This window comes from Chiloscyllium plagiosum, unplaced genomic scaffold (genome assembly GCF_037043375.1).
Source record: "Chiloscyllium plagiosum isolate Xiang-an unplaced genomic scaffold, Cpla_swu_hap1 HiC_scaffold_4, whole genome shotgun sequence".
NCBI lineage: Eukaryota > Metazoa > Chordata > Chondrichthyes > Orectolobiformes > Hemiscylliidae > Chiloscyllium > Chiloscyllium plagiosum.
In genome coordinates this window covers 148645949-148657998 of record NW_028270142.1, presented here as the reverse complement: position 1 = coordinate 148657998, position 12050 = coordinate 148645949, and positions in this window count along the sequence as shown.

Genomic DNA, 12050 nt, shown 5'->3' with positions numbered 1-12050 from the left:
AGTAAGCCACATTGCAACAACTATTAGCAACCCACAGACTGTGAATGGATACTGAGTGACAACTATCAGCACAAGAATATTGGAGTGTATAAAACAGAGAAGACTTTATTGATTCATCTTGGCTCTGGGGCATCATTATATCCTAACCACGACTCACCTCCTTCCATCAAATTGTTCTCCAGGTACTGGTATAACTCCTTCTTCAACTGATAACGAACTTTCATGATCTGCCTAGACTGCCAATTCCACACATGAAATATGTTCTGCCCCATGAGAGAATCGAGGATAAGAGGGTATAGTATCAGAATAAAGGGATGCCAATTTAAGACTGAGATGAGGAGAAATTGCTTGTCTCAAAGGGTTGAGTCTTTGGAACTCCTTGCCACAGAGAACTGTGGGGGCAGAGTCCTCATGTATATTTAAGGCTGAAATAGATAGGTTCATGGTTAGTAAGAAAATCAGGGGTTACAGGGAAAACACAGGAAAGTGGATTGGAGAAATAGGAGTTCATCCAAGTTTCTATTGAATGGTGAAGCAGGTTCAAGGCACTGAACAGCCCACCCCTGTTCCTGTTTCTTATGGTCTTCCTGGACTGTGAACCCTGCTTCTGGACTCCCCAGAACATCCTACGTTATCAATAATATTAGGCATAGGCAAATATTTGTAGCTGGATAGAAAAATATATTCTTTGGGTCTGTCAGTGAAGACTATAATAGATAACTTAGCCAAACAAAGCAAAGATACTAACACAGACACAGAAAATCTTGGCCAGACTAGGAAGAGTTAAGGTCTTACAACTGATCTTGGCCCGTGTAAGCAATAGTCCAAGTCTTTATTCAGCGTATTCCTCACCACCATCCCACCCACTGTGATGCATTAACGTGTGCGTGTAAGGCGAGGATAAAAATAAGATTTGCATGATGTGCCCCAGATAACGTCAATGTACTAGAAATTAACTTCTACCCACAAAAACAACAGTCAAAATTTCGAGAAAAGGGAAAGTCTGAAGGAATACTCTACAATATCAATTTTCTTCCATCCCATCTCTTCAAAAAGGATCCAATGTCAGTATCTGAGTGGTCATCCATTAGCTGAAAAAGATATTAACCTTTTACTTGTATTTGCAGGACTAAAAGTATTTCATTACAATCTGAACCACTTCAAACTTGTGCTCCTTTGTGAATTGGGATAAAGTCTCCTCATTATGAAATTTTAAAAAAATTTTTTAAAATCATACTTTTCAAAAGGTTTTACTGATCCAGAAGCACCCAAAGCAGAAGCCCTAAAATATTAAATAGGAGGCAATTACTGCGACCATAGTTTTCAATTAAGAATCACATTCTGTAGATTAAGATAATTTGAATCTTACATTTGTCATTACTTTGTGACATATTCAGATACTACTTTTAGGATGTTCTGAAGGTATCACCTCTTCATGTCCCAGAAGTACCCAATTTGCAGAACAGTAACTGTGTTAATTAGAGTAGGTGGGCTGGGAGCTCTTATTTGGAACAAGGCTACAATTCAAAACTAGCGCAGAACTATAAAGAGTAGGTACATGCTGTCAGTGAACTGTTTTTAAAGAGGAAAGCCATAAATGGATTAAGTATTGAATAAGCGAGAGTGGGGAGAACAGAGAACAGCAAAAGGGAGGATCTGAGAAAGGGTATATACCAGCAAAAGTGGAGAGAAGAGCAGAACTTAGTGAGGTTAGGCAATGACCATTTAGTATTACCACTATACTATTAATCTAGAAACACAGGTAATGCTTTGAGAGAATGCCACCATGAAATTTAAATTAAAATTTGGAATTTAAAGATAGTCTAATGGTGACCATATAACCATTGTAGATTGTGATAAAAATCTACTTATTTCACAAATGTCCTTGACAGAAGTATATCTGTCATCCTTACCCAGTCTGGCAAAGATGTGACTCCCCACCCACAGCAATGTGGTTGACTAAATTTGCCAGAAAGCCCATCAGTTCAAGGACAATAAATGCTGGCCTTGACACATCCAATACAAGAATAAAGCAAAACAGGGGATTGAGGGAGGCTGCCCTTGACATCAAGACAGCATTTGACCAGATGGCATCAAGGAGTAATACGAGCAAATCTGAGGGTCAATGGCATACCTAGCACAAAGAAAGATGGTTATGTTTATTGGAAGCCAATCATCTGCAGTTTATGACAGTCAAAACTGATTACATAGTTGAATGGTGACTAACTTTAAATTCCAAATTTTATTTCATTTAAATTTTGTGGTGATATTCAAACCAGTGTCCCTGAACCTTAGCCTGGGGTTCTGGTTCACAAGTCCTGTGACATTACCACCTGCCCGAACTCCAAACTTCATACTGTTTCGGAGTTCTTTACTGCAAACACAGAGAAGTTGGCTCACTAAATTGTTCAGTATTTCAGCTAAGGAGTTCCTCAGGGTCATGTCACAGATCCAGCCATCCTCAGCTCCACATCAATGGCTCTACCTCCAACAAAAACTCCCAAGTGGGGATGTCTACTGACAATATTCAGCACCATCTAAGACCCTGGAGATGTTGAAGTAGACAATGTTGAAATGCAGCAAGACCTTGACAGTTTGACACCAAACAGGACAAAGCAACCTGCTAGATTGGCAGCGCATCCACTACTTTCAACCAGCACATGATAGCAGCGGCATATACCACTTACAGGATGCACTGCAGGAATTCAGCAAGACACCTTCAACAACACCTTCCAAATCCTTGAACTCTTTGATCGAAAAGGGCAAAGGCAGCAAATAAACGGCAACACCACACCCCTCCTGGCCATGCAAGAATATCACCATTCCCTCATTTTTACTGGACCATCTTCTCATCAGCAATAAATGTGCAATGAATGCTGGCCCTGGCAGTGACACCTACAATCTGTGAATGAATTTAAAAAAAACACAACAATCCAGGAGCTGAGAAAATAGTATTGTGCAAGTCAGACAGTATCAGAATGGAATGAAATTTTAAACGACAACTAATTTTAGTAATGCCATTTACTTTCCCTCTTTCAAACACAATCACTATCCCAGTAAGAAATGTACCTTGAGGGTCAGTCCATATGGAGCTAGATAGCAGGGGAAGGTAACAGAGATCACACATACAGTGAAATGCAAAGCAGCAAGGCTGCAGTAAACGCTTCCTCCAATGCATTCCAAAGTCCTGGGTTCTGTCAAATGTTAAGCACTTCTGAATATGCTCAGTCACGTTGTGCAGAGAACACACTGCTCTCTTTACACAAACCACAGCACATGAGCAAGTAACATCAAGTATTTGATGGGAGATAGGAGTATTGATAAGAGAGATTTCCTGGCAGTGTCATTAAGTCTTTGGAAGAATGATAACCAACCAAATTTAAGCAAGCATCAAGAATCCTTTCAGGGGATAACACTGCAGAGTTAAACCTGTTTCAAACAAGGGCACGGCAGGAAGATTGTAAAGGTTGTAATATGCAGAAAAGTGTTGGTGCAATAAATATATATTCTTTTGACCACTCAGCCCAAACAGTTTCAGAGCACTGCTCTGAATCAAACACCAATCAAAGCCATACTAGAGGTCAGAGGAACATATTAGAGGTGAGCCAGTGCACAGGCAACATCATGTCACAACTAGGTACACAAACAGAACACGTGAAACTGATACAAAGTTACTGGTTTGAAAAACAGATGAGGAATTATCAAAATCTATGGACAGTAAAATAAAATGAAATAATAACAAATGCCAATCCAAGTTATACATTATTAAAGACAACACAAGCTGAAAATTCCATCTAAATGATAAATACTGCAACTGCTGGCGATCAGAAATAAAAACAAAGGGCTGCAAACACTCAGAACAAGCAGTATCTGGGCAGAGGGGAAAGCAAGAGTTCTGACACAATTCATAAAACTTCTCTCTCTGTGGATACTGCCTGACCTGCTAAGTAGTGGTTCCAGCACTCCTGTTTCTTATGATAATGGACAGACTGAACTGTTACCATCATCCAAAAACTGAACTGAAATAGCCATATGTACTAGGGCTACATGAATGAGACAGAGGCCAGGAATCATGCAATGAGTAACCTACCTCCTGACTCTCCAAAATCTCTGCACCATCAATAAAGGAACAAGTCAGGAGTCTGATGGAACAGAATCTTGGAATCATGGAATCCCGACAGTGTGGAAACAGGCCCTTTGGCTCAACAAGTCCACACCAACCCACCCAGACCCATTCATCTACAAATCAGGAGAAAGTGAGTATTGCAGATGCTGGAGATCAGAATCGAGTGTAGTATTGGAAAAGCACAGCAGGTCAGGCAGCACCCGAGGAGCAGGAGAATCAACGTTTCGGACATAAGCTGTTCATCAGGATTCCTGAATTGGTGCAACTACATCAACACTCAAGAAGCTTGACCTAGGACAAAGCAGCCTACTTGACTGGCACTTATCAATAAGCATTAATTTCTTCCATCATCGATAATCAACTACCAGCAGTGGGTACAATCTACAAGATACTCTGCAGAAATTCACCAAAGCTCTCCAGGCTCAAAAACGCTACCAATCAGAAGAACAAAAGGAAGCAGATGCTGCACTTTGCTTTTGGGGAATTGAAAATCAACCAAGGCTCATGTTTGTGATCACTATCCAGTGACCCCAATGGTACATTTATATTTGTAGGGAACGCCTTTTTAACCCCATAATCAAATAGCCAAGAATCAGTACATTGCTAAATCACAAACTTGGAATCAGAGTCAGAATGTTCAGGAGGGAAGTGGGGGAAATAATATAAAAAATAGACAAACAGACTTTTTTTTTTTAAGTAAAACGAATAGAGGAAAAATGAAAGCCAACAATTGAAGACAACATCTGAACAGGCATCCACATGTACGTTATCATAAAATTCTGCCAAGCTGCTTTGAAATTAGGACTGACTCTGACATTTTTTGGTCCTGTACTTGTAATAAACTGAGTCCGAGGACTCTGCTCCCACTTCTACAAGTGGACCCTTGACTTCCTGACCTGCAGGCCGCAATCAGTACAAATAGATGAAAACACCTCCTTCACAATAATGCTCAACACTGGCACCCTGGAAGGCTGCATACTCAGCCCCTTACTATACTCCTTATACACTCATGACTGGGTGGCCAAATTCAGCAGTAACTCCATTTACAAATTTGGTGATGACACCACCAGAGTGGGTCGAACCTCAAACAAGAACAAGACAGAGTATAGGAAGGAGATAGACAGCTTAGTGGCATACTGCAAAGATAACAATCTCTCCTCAATGTCAGCAAGATGAAGGAGCTGGTCATTGACTTCAGGAAGTGGAGTGGAGGACACACCCCTGTGTGTAGCAATGGTGCTGAGGTGGAGGCAAATCGCGAACTTCAAGCTCCTGGGAGTAAACATCACCAATGACCTATCCTGATCCATCCACATCAACACTGCAGTCATGAAAGCACACAACGCCTCTACTTTCTCAAAAAGCTAAAGAAATTAGGTATGTCCACAATGACTATTATCAATTTTTACAGATGCACCACAGAGAGCATCCTATACGGATGCACCAGTCTGCTTTGGCATTTACTCTACTCAAGAGCACAAGAAATTACAGAATTGCGAATGCAGCCTTCCTTCCACTGATTCCGTCTACACTTCTCACTGCCTCGGGAAAGTAGCCAACAGAATCAAAGAAGCCCCCAATCCCAGTTATGCTTTCTTCTACCCTTTTCCACGGCACAGAAGATATAAACATTTGCAAACATGTACCAACAGATTTAAAAACAGCTTGTTCCTCACTGTTATCAACTAGGAGAAAGTGAGGACTGCAGATGCTGGAGATCAGAGCTTAAAAATGTGTTGCTGGAAAAGCGCAGCAGGTCAGGCAGCATCAAAGAAGAAGGATTCCTGAAGAAGGGCTTATGCCCAAAACGTCGATTCTCCTTCTCCTTTGATGCTGCCTGACCTGCTGCGCTTTTCCAGCAACACATTTTTAACCTCACTGTTATCAGTCTTACAAATGGACTTCTCACAGGTTAGGGTTGATCTTTCTCTGCACCTTCTCTGTAGTTGTAGAATAGAATACTTTGCATTCTATTCTACTACCTTGATTACTTCAGTGACGTATGATAGAGCTGGTGTTAGCACGCAAAACAGTACTTTTCACTATATTTCAGTACACATGACAATAATGAATGAAATCATCTCAAACACAAAATATAATTTAGTTACATTGGTCAGAATATACTAATATCCACAGTAGTGAGAGTGTGAGCATGCAAGTATTAACAAATCCCTGAGGCAGATTCACAGAAATAAACCAATCAGCCAACCAGCCAATATATTAGAGTTACATTCTGAATCATTGTTCAACTTCTAATTTTTCAGTTCAACTCTTCAGATATGCATCTGCAGAACATCAAAGCTCAGATTCTTCATCTGGGATTAAACAGGTACAAAAAACAGAACTCATGACAGCAGTTAACAATTAATGTAAAGACAAGTACACTTGGAAATAACCTCCTCCAGTATCAGCATGTAGCACAGGTCAAGATAATTAATGTGGCCAATCTAGAAGACCTGGAAAAGCGCAGCAGGATCAGACAGCATCCAAGGAGCAGGAGAATCGACATTTCAGGCATAAGCCCTTCTTCAGGAATCACTGAAAAATGTGTTGCTGGAAAAGCGCAGCAGGTCAGGCAACATCCAAGGAGTAGTAGAATAGAATGCAAAGTTTTGGGCATAAGCCCTTCTTCAGGAATGCTTCTTGGATGCTGCCTGACCTGCTGCGCTTTTCCAGCAACACATGTTTCAGCTCTGATCTCCAGCATCTGCAGTCCTCACTTTCTCCTAGCCAATCTAGAAGAACCAAGTTTTAGCTGCATTACAAATACATTTGATAATTACACAGTACCCCAAAGTAATTTCAGTACAGTTACTGGCAATGTACATGATCATGCTTTAATGTGCATAGAATTAAAGAATCCCTACAGTGCAGAAAGAGGCCATTCCAATCACCAAGATTGCACTGACCCTCTGAGGAGCAACCCACACTGGCCCAGACCTCCTCCCAATTCCCATAACCCTGCATTTACCATGACTAACCCACTTAGCCTGCGCATCCCTGGAAACTAATGGTCATTTACTCCCTGACCAATCCACCTAACCTGCACAGCTTTGGCTAGTGCAAGGAAACCAGACCATCAGGCAGAAATCCACAAAGACACGGGGAGCATGCCAACTACAAATGGAGTCACTTAAGGCTAGGTTTGAACGGGAATCCCTGGCACGGTGAGGCAGCAGTGTAACCAACTAGTCACTGTGCCAGCAGTGCATACAACCCTTATTCAGTCTTTTGTCAATCCTCAAAATTTTCTGATGATCTTAACTAAATTTAAAGCAGAAATGTATTCTCAGACTCAATACTTATAATAGCTATGATTATACACACCAGATTTGCTTTAGATTACACCATGGAATGAGCTAATGTCTGTTTAGCCACACCCTTTCACTCACAGCTCCTTTCAGTTTCCTCAGTTCTCTTTTCCAGATGGACAATCCACCACAAATATGTCACAAATCGATCATGTGAGCAAGGATATAAATAACTGTAGAAACACACTGCAATATTTGTTCATTTATTTAAAAATGAGATTATCTCAATCTCAATAAAGGCAAATAGATAAAGTGGGAAAAGTGTCCACTCTTACTGGGTTACTTAATTGCATGATGTGGTATCCCACCATTCCATCAGTCCCACCAACTACAGAGCAGATGAGGCTGTAACAAGAACACTTTTGGATTGCTTGGCAAAGCCACTAGATGAAAAATTATTAATAATTCTGTGCTGTACACTTCTTTCAGTTCAAAGTTTGTGCGAAGATTTGTAGCTCGGGTGCTCGTTGTTGTGGTTCTGTTCGCCGAGCTGGAAGTTTTTGTTGCAAACGTTTCGTCCCCTGGCTAGGCGACATCATCAGTGCTTGGGAGCCTCCTGCCGGAAGCGACAGGGACAGACCACTATAAACACCGGAGGAAACATCAAAGAAGCGCTTCGCAGGAGGCTCCCAAGCACTGATGATGTCGCCTAACCAGGGGACGAAACGTTTGCAACAAAAACTTCCAGCTCGGCGAACAGAACCACAACAACTTCTTTCAGTAATCTAATATTTTGCTGTTAGTTGCTGTGTGGCAATAGTTAGCAAAATTGGGGTCAATTTTGCATTGAAAAGGTGCAAGATGAAGAAACCACAGAAACAGAATATAGCAGAACTAAGACATATGCCCCTTCAGGCCTGCTCTACCATTCAATATAATCATGCCTGATCATCCATTACAAATGTTCCCATTTTCGCCCCATAGCCAGTGACCCCCTTAGCCATAAGAACCATATCTAACTCTCCTTGAAGACTGACTTGTGGGGTAGAGAATCTCACAGGTTCACTACTCATTGGGGGAAGAAATGTTTTCTTATCTCAATCCTAAATAGCCTATCATGTAACCTTAGACCATGACACCTAGATTTGGAGTCCTCAGTCATTAGGAACATCCTTCCTGCTGGAATTCTATTAGTAGTGAGATTTGAGAAGATTTGTAGCTCAGGTTGAGGTTCTGGATATGTTTTCTCGTTGAGCTGGAAGATTCATTTTCAGACATTTCATCACCATACTAGGTAATATCATCAGTGAGCCTCTGGTGAAGCACTAGTGGTATGGCCCACTTTTTATTTATGTGTTTAGGTTTCCTTGGGTTGGTGATGTCATTTCTTCCGGTAATGTCATTTCCTGTTCTTTTTCTCAGCGGGTGGTAAATGGGATCCAAGTCAATGTGTTTGTTGATAGAGTTCTGCTTGGAGTGCCATGCTTCCAGGAATTCTCATGTGTCTCTCTATTTGGCTTGTCCTAGGATGGACGTGTTGTCTCAGTCAAAGTGGTGTCCTTCCTCATCTGTATGTAAAGATACTAGTGAGAGAGGTCATGTCTTTTTGTGGCTAGTTGATGTTCATGTATCCTAGTGGCTAGTTTTCTGCCTATTTGTCCAATATAGTGTTTGTTACAATTCTTGCAAGGTGTTTTGTAAACGAAATTAGTTTTGCTTGTTGTCTGTATGGGGTCTTTCAAGTTCAAGTGAACTAAACAAAACAAATCAGAGGAAACCTTCAAGATCATCAATAGCACCTTTACTGGCATAAAAGATTCACTGAAGAGGAGGAATAAAACAACAAACTGACATTCCTAGGCGTCGCAGTAGAGCAAACAGCCAATGGGGAATTTCAAACCAGCGTCTACAGGAAGACAACACCTGAACTACAGAAACAATCATCCCAACACCCACAAACGAAGCAACATCAGAACATTATTTCAACGAGTCACTACACACTACAACAGGAAAATCACCTACACAATGTATTCAAAAAGAACAGGTTTCCAACGAACACAGTCCACCAATTTCTCAGCAACAAACCCAAACAAGCAGACAAAATGCATTCAGGAACCCAAGCCACTCTCCCCCTACATCAAAGACGTCTCGGAAATGACTGCCAGACTACTCCGACCTTGATCATGGCAGCCCCCAAACCTACCAACACATTAAAACAGCAGCTCATGAACTTGAAAGACCCCATACAGACAACAAGCAAAACTAATGTCATTTACAAAACACCTTGCAAGAATTGTAACAAACACTCCATTGGACAAATAGACAGAAAACTAGCCACCAGGATACATGAACATCAACTAGCCACAAAAGATGAGGAAGGACATCACTTTGACTGAGACAACGCATCCATCCTTGGACAAGCCAAACAGAGAGACACATGAGAATTCCTGGAAGCATGGCACTCCAACCGGAACTCTATCAACAAAACACATTGACTTGGATCCCATTTACCACCCCCTGAGAAAAAGAACAGGAAATTACATCACCAACCCAAACAAATAAAAAACAGGCAATACCACCATTGCTTCACCGAAAGCTCATTGTTACTACCTAGTATGGTGATGAAATGTCTGAAAAACTACCCTTCCAGCTCAGTGAGAAAATTTACATACGGAATTCTATTGGTTTCTGTGAGATCCCCTCAGTCTTCTAAACTCCAGTAAATATAGTCCTAACTGATATCTTTTCATAAGTCAATCATGCCATCCCAGGAATCAGTCTGCTAACATTTCTGGCATTCTCTCCATAGCCAGGACACCCTTCCTCAGATAAGTACACTAAATCTGTACACAATTCTCCAGATGTGCTCTCAAAGACCTGTATGACTGCAGCAAGACATTCCTGGCTCTGTACTCAAAGCCTCTTGATATTATGGCCAAAATGTCATTGCTCTGTTCCACTGTGTCTCATATGTTCCAAGTTAAAAATCACACAAGACTAGATTATAGTCCAACAGGTTTATTTGGAAGCACTAGCTTTCAGCGTGCTACTCCTTCATCAGGTGATTGTGGAGTATAAGGTCGTAAGACACAGAATTTACAGCAAAGGTATACAGTGTGATGTAACTGAAATTATATAATGAAAAAGAGCTGGCTTGTTTGTTAAGTGTCTTATCTTTTAGAATGACCACGTTGGTTTCAGTTCTTTCATATGTAAATCCAAGAACTTTGTTTTTGTAATGGTCACCATTACATGTGGGGACACCACCCACCATGTACACGGCAGGTACGCATGTGTCTTGGCCAATGCTGTCTATCTCATATGCCCTGAGTCATGGTACATTGGCGAGACCAAGCAGAGGTTACGGCAACAGGTGAATGGACACTGCACAACAATCAATAGACAGGAGTGTTCCATCCCAGTCAGAAAACACTTCAGCGGTCCAGGACATTTGACCTCGGACCCTCGGGTGACCATCTTCCAAGGCGGAAAACGGGACAGGCAACAACATAAAGTGGCTCAGCAGAGGCTAATAGCCAAGTTCGGTACCCTCGGGGATGGCCTCAACTTGGACCCTGGGTTCATGTCACATTACAGATGACCCCAATGCACTACCCACACACACTCTATCACACACACACACACACACTCTATCACACACACACACACACACACACTTATACCCCTTTACACTCTCACACAGTCTCACAGACAATCATAAACCTCTCCCCCCATACACACACATTTACATGCACAAATACACACATACACACAAAGGTTTGTGGGAGGAAGTTGGACTTGCAGAATTACATTTCATTTGCTCAAAAACTGCATGAATCCATGCAACATTCTGTAAATCCCTTTTTTAGAAACAGAATCAGTCTAAACATTGGGGCACAGGCAGCCTCACATAGGGCATCTATTGTTAAAGTTCACTTGAGAATGTAACTTTTAAAAAATGTTCTGGGATTTAAATGTACAGCATGGAAACAGACCCTTCAGTCCAACCCGTCCATGCCGACAAGATATCCCAACCCAATCTAGTCCACCTGCCAGCACGCGGCCCATATCCCTCCAAACCTTTCCTATTCATATACCCATCCAAATGCCTCTTAAATTTCGCAATTGTACCAGCCTCCACCATTTCCTCTGGCAGCTCATTCCATACACATACTACCCTCTGTGTGACAACGTTGCCCCTTAGGTCTCTTTTATATCTTTCCCCCCTCACCCTAAACCTATGCCCTCTAGTTCTGGACTCCCTGACCCCACGGAAAAGACTTTGTCTATTTATCCTATCCATGCCCATCATAATTTTGTAAACCTCTATAAGGTCACCCACAGCCTCCAATGCTCCAGGGAAATCAGACCCAGCCTATCCAGTCTCTCCCTATAGTTCAAATCCTCTAACCCTGGCAACATCCTTGTAAATCTTTTCTGAACCCTTTCAAGTTTCACAACATCTTTCCGATAGGAAGGAGACCAGAATTGCACACAATATTCCAACAGCAACCTAACTAATGCCCTGTACAGCCGCAACATGACCTCCCAACTCCTGTACTCAATACTCTGATCAATAAAGGAAAGCATACCAAACACCTTCTTCACTATCCTATCTACCTGCAACTCCACATTCAAGGAGCAATGCACCTGCACTCCAAGGTCTCTTTGTT